Source organism: Tursiops truncatus, chromosome 10, assembly GCF_011762595.2.
Source record: "Tursiops truncatus isolate mTurTru1 chromosome 10, mTurTru1.mat.Y, whole genome shotgun sequence".
NCBI lineage: Eukaryota > Metazoa > Chordata > Mammalia > Artiodactyla > Delphinidae > Tursiops > Tursiops truncatus.
The window spans coordinates 6474968-6492786 of record NC_047043.1 but is presented as its reverse complement, the minus strand read 5'-3'; the positions used below and the strand labels follow the sequence as shown (position 1 = coordinate 6492786).

The following is a 17819-nucleotide window of genomic DNA, read 5'->3' as shown; positions in this document are numbered from 1 at the left end:
TCAATAGTAATTATTTCTTCAAGAGAGGATGTAAATCAATATTAGGACTTTTCAGGATATTTCACAGATATCAATCAATAATCTGTGTGCATTTGTGTGCATTGTAGCAAGAATAAAGTGGGAAATAATGCATCATTTGCTTGAAAAGGTGGGAAAACAATGTTCTTTCAAGAATCTCTATATTATATTGTTTTTGCAGACAAAGCAAAGTTCCAAGAAGTCGCTTGTCAAAATATTAGAAAATGTTAAAAAAAAAAAAAAAGAGCAGTAAAAACATGTATAACCAATTTTCCATGCAGAAATGAATTCTCAACTTTGCAGAATAATCTAGAAATATCTTAATTCCTGTTTGACATATTTATCTTCTGTTAATTATTTTTGCATATAAGCCCTAAAGCTCCCTAGAATAAGAAGGGGCTAAGGGTTGGGAGAGAGAGAGAGAGAGAGAGTTCATGGAGCCTGAAGCAGATGTTTCTCCCATGTGGTCTTTCATTACCCCATACTCTCCCTTTCATCTTTCCATAGCTCCTTCACTTGACTGGATCCTTCATTTGGTCAGGGCACTGTTGAACTTTTTCCTGTCTCTGTTCCATGTGCCTGGTATGATGTCTGGTCACAGTAGTTCCTCCACAGTTCCCTGTATGTCAGTGGAATGAACAAAAGGAAGGAAGGATAGACAGAAAGAAAGAAGGAAGGACAAGGCTAGAAGAAATCTTAATTTCCTGAACCTAGCTCATTGAACATCACCCAAAGAGTAGGAGACAGAACGAAGAAACTAGCATGTTAACCAACTCTCAAATTCAGTCTTCAGACTAGAGGTTTATCCTTTGATTTAGAATTTGGACATTCCTGGGGATTAGACATAATGATATTCAAATGAAAGACTTAAAACTGCATTCCAGAGCATTTTAAGCATTCGTGTTTCATCCACAATACTGTGGAAGCAAGAATGATACAATTTTACAATAGAGCTTGTACTAGCTCATCAATTATAGAGTAGGTTCTATGTTAGTTATTAATACTCTGACCAAGAACATTAAATGGACATTCAAACCACAACTTTGAAATAAGACATTGTTAACTGCCAAGGGAATGATCTTGTGCCGATAGGCATTTGATATCTATTGGTGAAGTCATCTGTAAACTGAGAGGCTTTTGCCACATATGAGAAAACTGACCTGAAAGAACCTGAGCCATCAACTGTGCTACACTGAGACTGGCTGAAAACACACTTCACTCCAGCAAATGCAGCAAGTACACACATGGCAATAAGAGGTCCACGTTTTAGAGGAAACAACTCTGAGCTCTTTCTCCTTTTCCCCTCCTCTTCCTTTCAACAACAACTCTTCAAAAAAAGGTAAACTTGGGCTTCCCTGGCAGCGCATTGGCTGGGAGTCCACCTGCCAATGCAGGGGACACAGGTTCGAGCCCTGGTCCGGGAAGATCCCACATGCCGCGGAGCAGATAGGCCTGTGCACCACAACTACTGAGCCTGCTCTCTAGAGCCCGCAAGCCACAACTGCTGAAGCCCGCGCTCTTAGAGCCCATGCTCCGCAACAAGAGAAGCCACCACAATGAGAAGCCCGCGCACCACAATGAAGAGTAGCCTCCGCTCGCCACAGCTAGAGAAAGCCCACGCATAGTAATGAAGACCCAACACAGCCATAAATAAATAAATAAAATTTATTTAAAAAAAAAAGAGGATAAACTCTTTATGTTCGTGTCCAATTAGATCAGAATTTTTAAAAGAAGTAAGATAGGTAGGTAGATAGATATAGATAAATAATTTGACTTCCAAAAAAAGATGAATGCATTCATCAAAACACTGAGACAAAAAATTTACAGGCTTTGAAATGTGACACCAAGTACCAATTCAGAGCAATTAACTAATGATGAATAAATAGGCAAGTTAGACTTTCTTCTCACTCATAACCACTTGGAAAATATTTCTAGGGAAGCACATTTGTTTTTGGCATAAACAGCATAATAAGCACAAACTAGAACAGTGACCACCCCCCTGGGGTTTGGCAGTCTCTCTCTGGAGACATTTTTAATTGTCAGCACTGTGTGAGGCATCTAATGGGTAGAGGGCAGGAATGCTGGTAACATCCTGCAATTTACAGAAGAGTATTGCATGACAAAATGTCTTCTGGCCCAAAATGTCAATAGGCTCGAGATTGAGATATCCTGCACTAAATAAAGCATTTGGAATCAGAAGCACATAAAGGAAAGGGCAGTAAACAGAAAACACGCAGCAACTATGTGATAGCAAAGACATTAAGGATATGAGAGTGAAAACAGTAGGTGGTAAACATGGAAAGGCCAAGGATATAACTAAACATTTGTGCCAGCCCAATCTGATGCCACATTCCCAGGTAGCTCATGTCATGAAATACTGCATTTGCTGAGCCTGGCGGCCAAATCATTTTCCTTACCTCCCACTCTTTCTCCAAAATGGGCATTGCCTACTCTTTCCCTTTTCACCCTTGTCACACTTCTGACAATCGGAAGCTAATAGAGGACATACGCCAGCTCAACAGGCTCTCTGCCAGTGACCTTTGGAATGTTCTGTCACACTCAGTGATGTCTGAAGGAGTAGGAATTTTCTAGGTTTTCTCCTCTTGGTCCTTTATGTTTCCTTCCTGATAGAGCGTCCCTGGTTCTCTTCCCTCCCTCAATCTCCACTGAGGGAATCACCTTCATTTTTTTTTTTTTTTTTTTTCCTGAACTCACCTAAACACAGAAGTGAAGCATTTGCACTCAATATTCTTTGTGATGTACTCTTCTCGACCCAATTGCCAACTACTCCTTGTCTTATGCTCATGAATTTAAGAGAAAGAAGGACAATTAATTATTACGTGGGTCCCCATTATCCAATTTTAAGACACTTGCTCTTTTACCCCATGGCAATCATCATCTATATCCTGTTAGTCACAGAGCATTTCCCTAACACACTTTCCCCTTCTGAGTATTCTGGCTTGGCTTGATCTAGTCATTTGACACTGTTGGATGAGCACACCAGGTTGGTTCTGTTTCCTTTGAACTATATGCCTTGACCCAATAAACACTTGCCAAGCTCTGTTTTAACAGCCTTCGAAGCCCTCAAATGGGTTCTGAAGATCCAGAGGTTACCTAGAACCACTCAAGTGTGTAATTCTTCAGGAAGTGTACAATCTCTTTGGTTTCAGGTTTAGAAAAACAGCGATTTGTCATGTTTCCTACTTCTAAGTTGATAGGCCTAACTCATGTGGTTTGCGTCTGAGCTACCCCGTAAGAAGGAAGTAAACTGTCAAGTTGTTTATTTCTGCGTGATTTTCTTATCTCATAATAACACCGAGCTCGCTTCATCAGATCTGTGTTCAATAACATCTGTTGAATTCCTTTGCAGGTCACCAGTCTCTTTCCACAAATGACAGGTTCTGGGAAAGGAAGAGTTAAACGTTTTGACAATGGTGTCAAAACAAAATAAAAGGCAAAAGGTAACTGGCATAGCTGCTCTCTATTCATGGGAAATAAAGACTCTGTTCTGATTTCATCTCACACGCCGCCTTCTTTTAAATGCTATTTCATTATAGATGAAAAGTAAGATAGGAAACTCCACAAAAGACACCCAGAAAAAAAATCCTCCTTCCTGATCATAAGCATTCACTTAGTGACAAGAAGAAGCCCTGCCTGCGGATGTCAGCAAAGCAACATTGGCCTCTGCGTGCTCTCAGATGTGAGTCCTCTATACAAAAGTAAGTGGAACAACTGAAGGATTGGGTTTTTGTTTTTGTTTTTTTTGACACCATTTTATTAATCTTCAACTTCAGTGGAAAAATATAACCTTTTTCAAGTGCCATTTTCATCACAAGAGTTCTAGCATATATATATATATATATATTATATATATATATATATATATATATATATATACACATACATATATATTCCTTTGTTTTGATTACTTGGTTTTGAAGTGCAGCAAGAGACCAATACTGCATTAAGGATTGGGTTTTATCTTACCTTATAGACCTTCAGCTTGATTTCAAAGTCTGGAAATCATACTTCCTAAATCTTTGGAAATTGTGTGTGTGTGTGTGTGTGTGTGTCTGTGTGTGTGTGTATTTAAATTGTCTATCACAATAAAGCAGTGTACATCATCGATGTTTATTAGGTGTCCAAAAAAGACTCATTGCTGACCCTGTACTCCAGGCAGCCATCCTTTTTTTGTGCATGATGACATAGCATAGCCCATGGTCGTTCAGCACATGAATTTGGAGTGAAGTTAGTTTCGGGAAAACTTCTCATAAACATATTTATTATTTATATAGCATATATAAAGTGATTTCCCTGACTTAAAAACATCTAGGACACATGTTTATAACATACACTTGGCAATTCATCATCTACTCCCTTAGGACATCTTTGTAATTGCTACCTTAGACCTTTATTTAAATTTTCTGTTCTTTGCTATTTTTTTTTAAGTTTCAAGTTTTCGTAACTTGACTCTTAAAGTAAATTGTAACATTGTTTATGCATTTTTTACACATTTTTTGCAACCACTGGACTATGAGCTCTGAGGGAGTTGAGTTTTGTTCAGTCTACCAGGGTGTCTAGAAGAAGACCTGAGGCATAGTAGACGCATAATATTCAATACACATTTTTTTGAATAAATTTCAAATCCTCTCACTGTGCCTCAGTCAGAGCCTAACTCATGATGGCGAAGTCCATGTGATCAATAAGTCATGTTGGGCTTCCCTGGTGGCGCAGTGGTTGAGAGTCCGCCTGCTGATGCAGGGGATGCGGGTTCGTGCCCCGGTCTGGGAGGATCCCACATGCCGCGGAGCGGCTGGGCCCGTGAGCCATGGCCGCTGGGCTTGCGTGTCCGGGGCCTATGCTCCGCAATGGGAGAGGCCACAGCAGTGAGAGGCCCCCATACTGAAAAAAAAAAAAAAAAAAAAATGGGTAAAAAAAAAAATAAGTCATGTTGACTCCACATGTTGACTTGACTTCAAAATATTGTTTTATGCATTGTTACTCATTGAACATTAATACATACAGGCGTGCCCTAAAACAAACCTACAGAAGAAAGCTTATTCCCCAACTTTATAGGTGAGGAAACTGATACAGAGCATAACAGGTAAGTTGCCCCAATGCAAGTGCAGAGCTTGGAGTTGAACACCAGTCAGTCTCATTCCAGAGCTCAGGACAGTCTCAGTTAGGAGACCACAAGTCTCAGTTTCAAATCATGCTGTGTTGACGAGTACTATGATATCTTTATATGAGTTAAGCTTTTATTAAAATAGTTAATACTCAGTTATTGTACTTTGCGTTGTCAAAATGTTTTAAAAATCAAAATTAATTACATTCCTGCATTATCCCTATGATGTAAGTATTCTGATTTTCATTTAGTGGAGAATGATGGTAAAACAAAAAAGAGAGCAAACACTTTCTTCAAAGACAATAGAGCTAAATATTTTTGAAATTACTATTCCCTAAGCTTATTCTCACAATGGCTGAGACATGTCTTATAATACATTAAAATTATTAACATTCACATTGTCACTAGTTGGCAGTAAAGCCAGGGATCCCATGCTGGAGTTGCAACAATAACAAAAACATCAAGTAACAAAAATAGCCATCATTGTTGTTTGGGTGCTTGTAAGGTGGCAAGTAATAGCTTACGTTTTGCACACCAGGTTTTATTTAATCTTTGTGCTAACTATATGAGATCCACAGAGCTCATATTGGAAAGGAGTGGAGAATCAGATTGGATAAATAAGGCATGGTTAGATTACGTCTTGAAAATCAGGCAGAGGGGTTTAATAGTATTGGCCACTGATGGCTCCTAAGATGAGATTTTTAGGAAGAATTTCTGGGAGACATTAAATGGCCACGACACCATGAACAGAGCCCAGTTAGTTATGAAGTGTAACCTAATGTGAGATGATGAGTTGGGGACAGTGGGAACTGAAAGGAAGGGAGAGATGCCAGAGATGTTAAATAGGAAGAAATAAGATGTCAGGTTGTGTTTACTACCAAAGGGGAAATCTACCTAGGTACCTGAAATAATGAAGCAGTCCAAGTGTCTAATTTATTCTGGAAATGAGGACAGGATAAGCAATATCTCTAAGCCAACAGGCTGACCTGGAAGCCTGCTGTAGAAAAGAGTAACAAGCCCATGTCAGGAAAGAACGCTGGGCTTGGCCCAGCAGTAAAAATGTCTAACTAAGACAGGATAATGGAAGTATAGACGTTGGCTATGGCGACCTTATTTTCAGATTTAAAAAAGGAATTTGTCTTCTAATTTTTAGTACATTTACACAAAGACTTATAAAAAGGTGAAAACCTAAATCACATTCAATTAAATGTTTGTTAATGGTCTGTGTTATTCTTACATTTTAATTTGGTTTGCTGTAAAAATTACATGATACCTGAAAAGTGTATCTTTGATGTCTTTCTAACCTTTAGACAAATCTTTTGTTTCCTACTTTTGGAAAAATATACTACTCCTTCAAAAATATTGGTCCTTATCACATATTTATATGTCATCACATGATTTCTAAGAGACAATTCAAAATACTGATGACTGCTTTAAAAAGTCACAATTATTTATAGCTATTGAAGCAAATCTTTAATTCTATATATTTCAAAAGTCAAGAGAGATAATTTAAAAAGGAGAGTGTGTGGGCTTCCCTGGTGGCACAGTGGTTGAGAGTCCGCCTGCCGATGCAGGGGACACGGGTTCGTGCCCCAGTTTGGGAAGATCTCACATGCCGCGGAGCCTGTGCTCCACAACGGGAGAGACCACAGCAGTGAGAGGCTCACGTACCGCAAAAAAAAAAAAAAAAAAGGAGAGTGTGTATAGATCTGTTGCATACATAGGATTGATCACTAGAATTTAAAACAAAATGGAGACTTTAAAAACTGCACTATATACACAAAAATCAACTGAAATGGATTAAAGTCTTAAACATATACCTGAAACTGTAAAACTCTTGGAAGAAAACATAAGGGAAAAGCTTCATGACATTGGCCTTGGCAATGATTTCTTAAATTCAACATCAAAAGCACAGGCAATAAAAACAACTATAAACAAGTGGGACTACATCAAACTAGAAAACTTCTGTGCAGCAAACAAAACAATAAGCAGAGTGAATAGGAGAAAATATTTGCAAACAATATCTGTGAAAAGAGGTTAATGTCCAAAATATAGAAGGTACTCCTAAAATTCAATGGCAAAAAACAAAACAAAACAAATGCATAACTAAATATGCTCAAAGAACTTGAACAGAAACTTCTCCAAAGAAGATATACAAATTGCCAACAGGTATATGAAAAGGTATATAAAAAGATGCTCACAATCATTAATCATGAGAAAAAAAGCAATCAAAACCACAATGAGATATCACTTCATACCTGCTAGGATGCTAGGATGGTCTTTATAAAAATAACAAAAAACAAACAAGCAAACAAAAACAAATATTGTTGAGGTTGTAGAAAAACTGAAATCCATGAACACTGTTGGTGGAAATGTAAAATGGTGCAGCCACCATGGAAAGCAGTATGGAGGTTCCTCAAAAAATTAAAAAATACAGGGCTTCCCTGGTGGCGCAGTGGTTGGGGGTCTGCCTGCCGATGTGGGGGATGCGGGTTCGTGCCCTGGTCCGGGAGGATCCCACATGCCACGGAGTGGCTGGGCCCGTGAGCCATGGCCGCTGGGCCTGCACGTCAGGAGCCTGTGCTCCGCAGCGGGAGAGGCCACAACAGTGAGAGGCCCATGTACAGCAAAAAAAAAAAATTAAAAAATAGAGCTACTATATGATCTAGCAATTCCACTTTAGGGTTTTTAAGCAAAAGAATTGAAATCAAGATCTCAAATACATATTTTCACTCACATGTTCATTGTAGCATTATTCAAAATAGCCAAGATGTGGGAAAAAACTCAATGTCCATCAACAGATGAATGGATAACAAAATGCAGTATACGTATACAACAAAGTGTTCGCCTTATAAAAGAAGGAAATCCTGCAATATGTGACAATATGCATGAATCTTGAGGATATTATGCTAAGTAAAATAAGCCAGTCACAGAAGAACAAATTTTGCACGATTCCACTTGTTTGAGTTATCCAAAATAGTCAAACTCACAGAAGCAGAAAATAGAATGATGGTTGCCAGGGGCTGGGGGCCAGGGCAGTGAGAAGTTGCTATTCAAGGGGTGTAAACTTTCAGTTAAGCAAGATGAAAAGTTCTAGAGATTTGCTGTACAACATTGTGCCTATACTAACAATACTGCCCTGTACACTTAAAAATTTTGTTAAGAGGGTAGATTTCATGTTATGTGTTCTTACCACAATAACAAAAAAATGCATTGTAAAGAGTTTTGTTTTAGACTGGCATTTGATTGTTTTCTATAATTTCCTCAAGCAGTATTTAAAGCATCAAAATTATTTATCATTAACCAAAAAAAAAAAGCAACTACTGATTACTGCTCAGGTTTTCATCACCTTCTTATCACTGTTACTGCATATTATTGAATTATGTTCCCAATGCTACAGGAGTGTACAATGCTCTCACTACACTTGGCTGCTAAATGAATCCTGTCAAGCTTGATACACATGATGGGCAACATCTGGACTTGTCGTAAACATTGACTGGTTATTGATAGCTTCACTGGCCTTGTGAAACTACACAATCACATGACATAATAGAATGGAAAAAATACAAGAAACGTATAATAAGGACCTAGAAGAACTAAAGAGCAAACAAACAATGATGAACAACACAATGAATGAAACTAAAACTTCTTTAGAAGGAATCAATAGCAGAATAACTGAGGCAGAAAGACAGATAAGTGACCTGGAAGATAAAATAGTGGAAATAACTATCGCAGAGCAGAATAAAGAAAAAAGAATGAAAAGAATTGAGGACAGTCTCAGAGACCTCTGGGACAACATTAGGCACACCACCATTCGAATTATATGGGTCCTAGAAGAAGAAGAGAAAAAGAAAGTGACTGAAAAAATACTTGAAGAGATTATAGTTGAAAATTTCCCTAATATGGGAAAGGAAAGAGTCAATCAAGTCCAGGAAACACAGCAAGTCCCATACAGGATAAATCCAAGGAGGAAAATGCCAAGATACATATTAATCAAACTATCAAAAATTAATACAAAGAAAAAATATTAAAAGCAGCAACGGAAAAGCAACAAATAACATACAAGGGAATCCCCATAAGGCTAACAGCTGATTTCTCAGCAGAAATTATGCAAGTGACAAGGGTGTGGCAGGACATATTTAATGTGATGAAAGGGAAAAACCGACAACCAAGATTACTCTACCCAGCAAGGATCTCATTCAGATTTGATAGAGAAGTTAAAACCTTTACAGACAAGCAACAGCTAAGAGAATTCAGCACCACCAAACCAGCTTTACAACAAATGCTAAAGGAACTTCTCTAGGCAGGAAACACAAGAGAGAAAAATACTTACAATAACAAACCCAAAACAATTAAGAAAATGGTAATAGGAACATACATATCAATAATTCCCTTCAAAGTAAATGGATTAAATGCTCCAACCAAAAACATAGACTGGCTGAATGGATACAAAAACAAGACCTGTATATATGCTGTCTACAAGAGACCCACTTAAGGCCTAGGGACATATACAGACTGAAAGTGAGGGCATGGAAAAAGATACTCCATGCAAATGGAAATCAAAAGAAAGCTGAAATAGCAATTCTCGTATCAGACAAAATAGACTTTAAAATAAGGAATGTTACAAGAGACAAAGAAGGATACTACATAATGATCAAGGGATCGATCCAAGAAGAAGATATAACAATTGTAAATATTTATGCATTCAACATAGGAGCACCTCAGTACATAAGGCAAATGGTAACAGCCATAAAAGGGGAAATAGACAGTAACACAATCATTGTAGGGGACTTTAACACCCCACTTTCACTAATGGACATATCATCCAAAATGAAAATAAATAAGGAAACACAAGCTTTAAATGACACATTAAACAAGATGGACTTAATTGATATTTATAGGACATTCCATCCAAAAACAACAGAATACACTTTCTTCTCAAGTGCTCATGGAACATTCTCCAAGATAGATCATATCTTGGGTCACAAATCAAGCCTTGCTAAATTGAAGAAAATTGAAATCATATCAAGTATCTTTTCCAACCACAATGCTATGAGATTAGATATCAATTACAGGAAAAAATCTGTGAAAAATACAAACACATGGAGGCTAAACAATACACTACTAAATAACCAAGAGATCACTGAAGAAATCAGAGAGGAAATCAAAAAATAACTAGAAATAAATGACAATAAAAACACGTTGGCTCAAAACCTATGGGATGCAGCAAAAGCAGTTCTAAGCGGAAAGTTTATACCAATACAACCCTACCTCAAGAAACAAGAAACATCTCAAATAAACAACCTAACCTTACACCTAAAGCAATTAGAGAAAGAAGGACCAAAAAACCCCAGTTAGCAGAAAGAAAGAAATCATAAAGATAAGATCAGAAATAAATGAAAAAGAAATGAAGGAAACGATAGCAAAGATCAATAAAACTAAAAGCTGGTTCTTTGAGAAGATAAACAAAGTTGATAAACCATTAGCCAGACTCATCAAGGAAAAAAAGGGAGAAGACTCAATACAATTAGAAATGATAAAGGAGAAGTAACAACTGACACTGCATAAATACAAAGGATCGTGAGAGATTACTACAAGCAACTCTATGCCAATAAAATGGACAACTGGAAGAAATGGACAAATTCCTAGAAATGCACAACTTTCCGAGACTGAACCAGGAAGAAATATAAAATACGAACAGACCAATCACAATCACTGAAATTGAAATTGTGATTAAAAATCTTCCAACAAACAAAAGCCCAGGACCAGATGGCTTCACAGGCAAATTATATCAAACATTTAGAGAAGAGCTAACACCTATCCTTCTCAAACTCTTCCAAAATATAGCAGAGAGAGGAACACTCCCAAACTCATTCTACGAGGCCACCATCACCCTGATACCAAAACCAGACAAAAATGTCACAAAGAAAGAAAACTACAGGCCAATATCACTGATGAACATAGGTGCAAAAATCCTCAACAAAATACTAGCAAACAGAATACAACAGCACATTAAAAAGATCATACACCAGGATCAAGTGGAGTTTATCCCAGGAATGCAAGAATTCTTCATTATATGCAAATCAATCAATGTGATAAACCATATTAACAAATTGAAGGAGAAAAAAACATATGATCATCTCAATAGATGCAGAAAAAGCTTTCGACAAAGTTCAACACCCATTTGTGATAAAAAACTCTCCAGAAAGTGGGCATAGAGGGAACTTACCCCAACATAATAAAGGCCATATATGTCAAACCCGCAGCCAACATCGTTCTCAATGGTGAAAAACTGAAACCATTTACACTAAGATCAGGAACAAGACAAGGCTACCCACTCTCACCACTATTATTCAACATAGTTTTGGAAGTTTTAGCCACAGCAATCAGAGAAGAAAAAGAAATAAAAGGAATCCAAATGGGAAAAGAAGTAAAGCTGTCACTGTTTGCAGATGACATGATACTATACATAGAGAATCCTAAAGGTGCTACCAGAAAACTACTAGAGCTAATCAATGAATTTGGTAAAGTAGCAGGATACAAAATTAATGCACAGAAATCTCTTGCATTCCTGTACACTAATGATGAAAAATCTGGAAGAGAAATTAAGGGAACACTCCCATTTACCATTGCAAGAAAAAGAATAAAATACCTAGGAATAAACCTACCTAAGGAGACAAAAGACCTGTATGCAGAAAACTATAAGACACTGATGAAATAAATTAAAGATGATACAGATGGAGAGGTACACCATGTTCTTGGATTCGAAAAATCAACTTTGTGAAAATGACTATACTACCCAAAGCAATCTACAGATTCAATGCAATCCCTATCAAACTACAAATGGCAGTTTTCACAGAACTAGAACAAAAAATTTCACAATTTGTATGGAAATACAAAAGACCCCGAATAGCCAAAGCAATCCTGAGAAATAAAAATGGAGCTGGAGGAATCAGGCTCCCTGACTTCAGACTATACTACAAAGCTACAGTAATCAAGACAGTATGGTACTGGCACAAAAACAGAAATATAGATCAATGGAACAGGATAGAAAGCCCAGAGATAAACCCACACACATATGGTCACCTTATCTTTGATAAAGGAGGCAATAATATATAATGGAGGAAAGACAGCCTCATCAATAAGTGGTGCTGGGAGGGCTTCCCTGGTGGCGCAGTGGTTGAGAGTCCGCCTGCCGATGCAGGGGACGCGGGTTCGTGACCCAGTCCAGGAAGGTCCCACATGCCGCGGAGTGGCTGGGCCCGTGAGCCATGGCCGCTGAGCCTGCGCGTCCGGAGGCTGTGCTCCGCAACGGGAGAGGCCACATCAGTGAGAGGCCCGTGTACCACAAGGAAAAAAAAAAAAAAAGTGGTGCTGGGAAAACTGAACAGCTACATGTAAAAGAATGAAATTAGAACACTCCCTAACTCCATACACAAAATAATTCAAAATAGATTAAAGACCTAAATGTAAGCCCAGACACTGTAAAACTCTTAGAGGAAAACATAAGCAGAACACTCTATGACATAAATCATAACAAGATCCTTTTTGACCCAACTTCCAGAGAAATGGAAATAAAAACAAAAATAAACAAATGGGACCTAATGAAACTTAAAAGCTTTTGCACAGCTAAGGAAACCATAAAGAAGACAAAAAGACAACCCTCAGAATGGGAGAAAATATTTGCAAATGAAGCAACTGACAAAGGATTAATCTCCAAAATATACAAGCAGCTCATGTATTTCAATATCAAAAAAAACCAAACAACCCAATCCAAAAATGGGCAGACCTAAATAGACATTTCTCCAAAGAAGACGTACAGATTGCCAACAAACACATGAAAGGATGCTCAACATCACTAATCATTAGAGAAATGCAAATCAAAACTACAATGAGGTATCACCTCACAGCAGTCAGGATGGCCATCGTCAAAAAATCTAGAAACAATAAATGCTGGAGACGGTGTGGAGAAAAGGGAACCCTCTTGCACTGTTGTTGGAAATATAAATTGATACAGCCACTATAGAGAACAGTATGGAAGTTCCTTAAAAACAACAGAACTACCATATGACCCAACAATCCCACTACTGGGCATATACCCTGAGAAAACCACAATTTAAAAAGAGTCATGTACCACAGTGTTCATTGCAGGTCTATTTACAATAGCCAGGACATGGAAGCAACCTAAGTGTCCATCAACAGATGAATGGATAAAGAAGATGTGGCATATATATACAATGGAATATTACTCAGCCGTAACAAGAAACAACTGAATTATTTGTAGTGAGGTGGATGGACCTAGAGACTGTCATACTAAGTGAAGTAAGTCAGACAGAGAAAAACAAATACCGTATGCTAACACATATATATGGAATCTAAAAAAACCAAAAATGGTTCTGAAGAACCTAGGGGCAGGACAGGAATAGGGATGCAGACGTAGAGAATGGACTTGAGACACTGGGAGGGGGAAGGGTAAACTGGGACGAAGCCAGAGAGTGGCGTGGACGTATATACACTACCAAACATAAAACAGATAGCTAGTGGGAAGCAGCTGCATAGCACACGGAGATCAGCTTGGTGCTTTGTGACCATCTAGAGGGGTGGGATGGGGGGGGGGGGGGAGACGCAAGAGGGAGGGGATATGGGGATATATGTGTATGTATAGCTGATTCACTTTGTTATACAGCAGAAACTAACACACCATAGTGAAGCAATTATACTCCAATAAAGATGTTAAAAATAAAAAATCATCAGCTTCTTGGAACATATAGAATAAAGGAAGTTGCAGAAAAAATTTGGAGTTAAAAAAACAAAAAAAAAGACTCACCCTAGGGCAGTGGAAAACCTGAATAGGAACATTGAATCAATCCCTGAGTATATCTCACTGATGGATTTAGATGATTGCTCTGTGTCATTTTTGAATTACGTAAGAGACGTATTTAAGAATACTAACTAAAAGCATTTAATGCAGCATCAATATTCTAGATTTATGACGAGTCCTTTTTTATGTCTACCTTAAATAATATCTAAAATTGAGAATTTCGGTGAATTTTGAAGTAAAAGATAACCTTGTACTTAAACATACCCACAGTGAGTGATACTATTTATCTTCTATTATTGTATATTTTATTTTGCTTATTGTGTTCCTGTAGTTCATAATATCATGTGGTGTAGGTTTTATACAATGATTTGCATACACAGGAGATATATTTTAATTTCTAAATGCTTCATCAGAATTAGAAAGAAAACGTCACTGTCTTCCAGCTTTAGCGTTCACTATCAACTCTAAAAACTGTACTAGCACGAAATTCTGTACTCAGAAAGTAAACCTACTGAGCAAGAGGTTAAGAAATATTCTAAACTAGATAATGCAAACAGGCTGGGTTTTTAACACCAGAGTCCACATCAATCTGAGGTAATTGTTTTAAATGCTGTAAATATTCATTTGATACCTCTACCATAGAATAAACAATTCCTTACCACTCTCTATACTCCTGAGATTCCCAGAATACCATAAGGATTTATTTACTTCCTGTAAAACAGCAGGGGTCCTTAATCCTGTCAACAGATTATGGAGCTGTTTTCTCTTTGGGAGGAGAGCAGGAAGGGCCCCAGGCTTGGTGCTGGCGTTGTTTGGGAAATGCTGCCATCTATGGGACAGCAGTGGGCATTACAAACAGGGCCCCGTGCAGCAGAAACCACAGGGCAGGCCAACTGCTCAGCAACGCGGTCAGTTCAGTAAATGAAGCAGTTCTTGGTCAATAAACAGGAATAAAAATAATAGCACTGGCTAGAAAATAAATTTTAGAAACTCAAGCTGGCAGTGCTCGCTACCACAGCTAATCTTTGGAGAAAAAATATGAGTTCTACTGCAGTTACTCTCCTGCAGCTTGGATCCAAATTTGTTTCTCCGTTTTTTATTCCCCAAACACACACACACCCCCATCTGTACTCTCATCTAAAGGAGTGCAGTGTTATTAGAATACCACCACCTCCCACACACTTGCAAACAGATATGTTAATTCGTTAATTAAACATTTTTAAAAACTGCCCATTCTGAATAATGACATAAACCAAATTTGCAACCTACTCCTGACCTTCCTGTATATAATTTTTTTCTTTAGACTTTATTTTTGTTGAAACAACACATGCTCAAAGAAAAAATTTAGAGTACAGCAAAGTGTTGAGAAGAAAAAAGAAATCACCAGAAATCCCTTCCTGCAAAATTAACTAGGCCAGACCTATGAGACAATGCAACGTAGTTCTGTTCAAAACACTGCCAATTCTGATTTGACAGTTTCTCCCTTTTCTCATGCATTTGCAGTCCATACAGTAATACCATAAAGACCATTTTACTGTTTGAAAGGTCCTTGCATATTTATTGAAAACACTTGGTCAAGAGCTTTCAGCAATAATGTCATTTGATGCCTACTTCAACTATAGGAAACACATACTGTTATTATTGTCTCTATTTCCTAAAAGAATAAATAGAAGGTTAGAAAGGTTGACTCACTTTGCTTAGGTTTTACAGGTAAGTAAGCAGTAGACCCAGGATTCGAACACAGTTCCTTTCATCTGTGCCTGTATCCATTCTCGGTATCCACTCTCTTGTGCCTTCATTGTGGTCAAGGAATAGTAACTTGAACCTTGTTCTTCTTTGTTTTTGGTTTTCATTTTATATCTGTGTGGCCTTGGGCAAATCATTTAACTTTCTTTTGTCTCAGTTTTCTCATTTTTTCAGCAATAACTTCAGAGTATATATTTCTATGTTCTTTTCCAACTCTAAATCATAATTCATCTTCCTTGCTGAAGACAGCAAAATTAAAGAGTCACAGGTCATTTGGCTAGAACTCTGAAGGTTCTTTAGTTCAGCTCTCTCATTTTAAATATGAAGGAGCTAATTAAGCTTGTGAAAAAAAAAACAATAGCTGAGAGGTACCGTCCTCAGAAGAATTACATCCTATGTACCAGCACCTTGCAGGGGTTTTATTTCAGTTTGCTCCAGGCCCTCTGACTCTTACCTGGCCAGCTGAGGGAAGAAATAAAGAGCAAAGAGGAAGCCTTGAGCGCCTTCAGTAGGCAAAATTGTAATATGGTAGTGGTTACTGATACAGACTAAGAAGCAACCAGGAATCTCTAGACTTATAAGCCATTCTTAGGAATGAGGCTTGGCGTCCAGAAGCTGAACCTCAGATGGGAAAGCAAGTTTGCCAGTGGCGTAAACAAGCAGGGATGCCTCCACACTACTGCATTGAGCGTGAAAAGAATATTACGCTTCCACCATGATTTATACATCTTTAGGTGCCCACAACATGGTTTGGTATAATGGCTTTGTTGTTAGTAGAGCTTGGAAAATATTCGCCAAATGAATGATTTAGGTACTATTCCATTTCTGTCTAGGAGTGGAAAGCTGCAAAGAAAATTGCTTCAAACCTAATAAGGAGAAAAGGCTAGATTATTTACAATATCATAACTTTTCTTGAATTCATTAAAGAGCTGATTCCTCAAGGCAACCAAGTAAACCAAGCTCAAAGATGCATAAACCCATCCAAGGAGAGATAGGACACACGAACTGTCTCACCTCAGTTGGAACATGAGAGAAAGAGGGGACCATTACAGAAGTGAGTGCAAAAGAAATAAGCAAAACATTTAGTGAATCCTTAAAGGCCAAGAGTGGGCTAGTGTGTTACTTTGGAATAGCTAAGGGCCCTAGGCACAAGGAGAGTTTGCACTTACTTGCAAGATTTTTTCCCAAGGGCCTCTACAAGATGCTCAGGAGAAACATGAGGACTGGGTAGTGAAGAAAGTGATTGGCATCGCTGGGGATACAGGTATAAGCCCTGCCCACTTCTCTGGATAGTTCCTACAAAGCAGGTGCCTTAAGCCACTAGGGGAGGGGTAGAAGGAAATCAGTCAGACTCTGGAGGCCATGGAAGGGAGCTCTTAGACACAGGCGGGAGCCCATTGCCTTTTAGGAAATGGTTGGACCCTGTACCCCTGGGGAGGAGAGACACAAAACAGTCACTTTGGCTGAAAGATAAAATCTGAAAATCCACCAATACTAGATTAAGAAATACAGTTTAATCCCTTATGAATGGTTATTTTTTTATTTAAAGAAATAGTCTATACCTGAAATGAATAAAGTGTTATATGTCAATTATATCTAATAAAAAAGTTTAAAATAGTAGTCAATTGACAGTAATGTTTTAAATGTTCATGATTTAATGTAAAATGAATAAGTTTGGTAAAAATCTATACATAATTCGTTCAGTATTTAAAGATATGCATAAAGAGAAAAAGACTGAAAGGACTTGGCTAATACCGGCTTTTAGGTTTTCCAACAAATCTTTACTCATGCTTTACCGAACTTGAATATGAATTAAGTTCTCTTCTCCTGTCTAATATTTCTGTCATGTGCCTGTTAGTTTTACAACGAAAAAAATAGAAAGAAAAATAATTTTTAAAACCTTGAGAACCAGTATATTTCGATTCCAGCATTTCAATCCCAGCATTTCAGATATCTTTTTACTTTATTTGATGACTAGGGCACCGCAGCTGCCTGGTTATTTTTTCCTTCTACTTCTCTGATCCCATTGCCTTATAGTCCTTACCTGGTAAATTCCATCATCACAATTGCTTAGCATCAGAGAATCTCAGCTCAATTTCAGACCTCTTC

General features: G+C 37.9%; 2 long non-coding RNA genes across 3 annotated transcripts in view; one reads left to right on the top strand and one right to left on the bottom strand.

The window, feature by feature from the left end:
• LOC141279686 (uncharacterized) overlaps window positions 1–17819 on the top strand; it is a 168796-nt gene that overhangs the window by 11543 nt on the left and 139434 nt on the right. For both annotated transcript variants that reach the window (XR_012334328.1, XR_012334327.1), the window contains exons 3-4: window positions 3389–3479; window positions 3576–3737. This is a non-coding gene — a long non-coding RNA (uncharacterized lncRNA). The remainder of the gene's footprint in view (window positions 1–3388; window positions 3480–3575; window positions 3738–17819) is intronic.
• LOC141279685 (uncharacterized) overlaps window positions 4131–17819 on the bottom strand; it is a 29408-nt gene continuing 15719 nt past the window's right edge. The window contains exon 2 of the long non-coding RNA XR_012334326.1: window positions 4131–4920. This is a non-coding gene — a long non-coding RNA (uncharacterized lncRNA). The remainder of the gene's footprint in view (window positions 4921–17819) is intronic.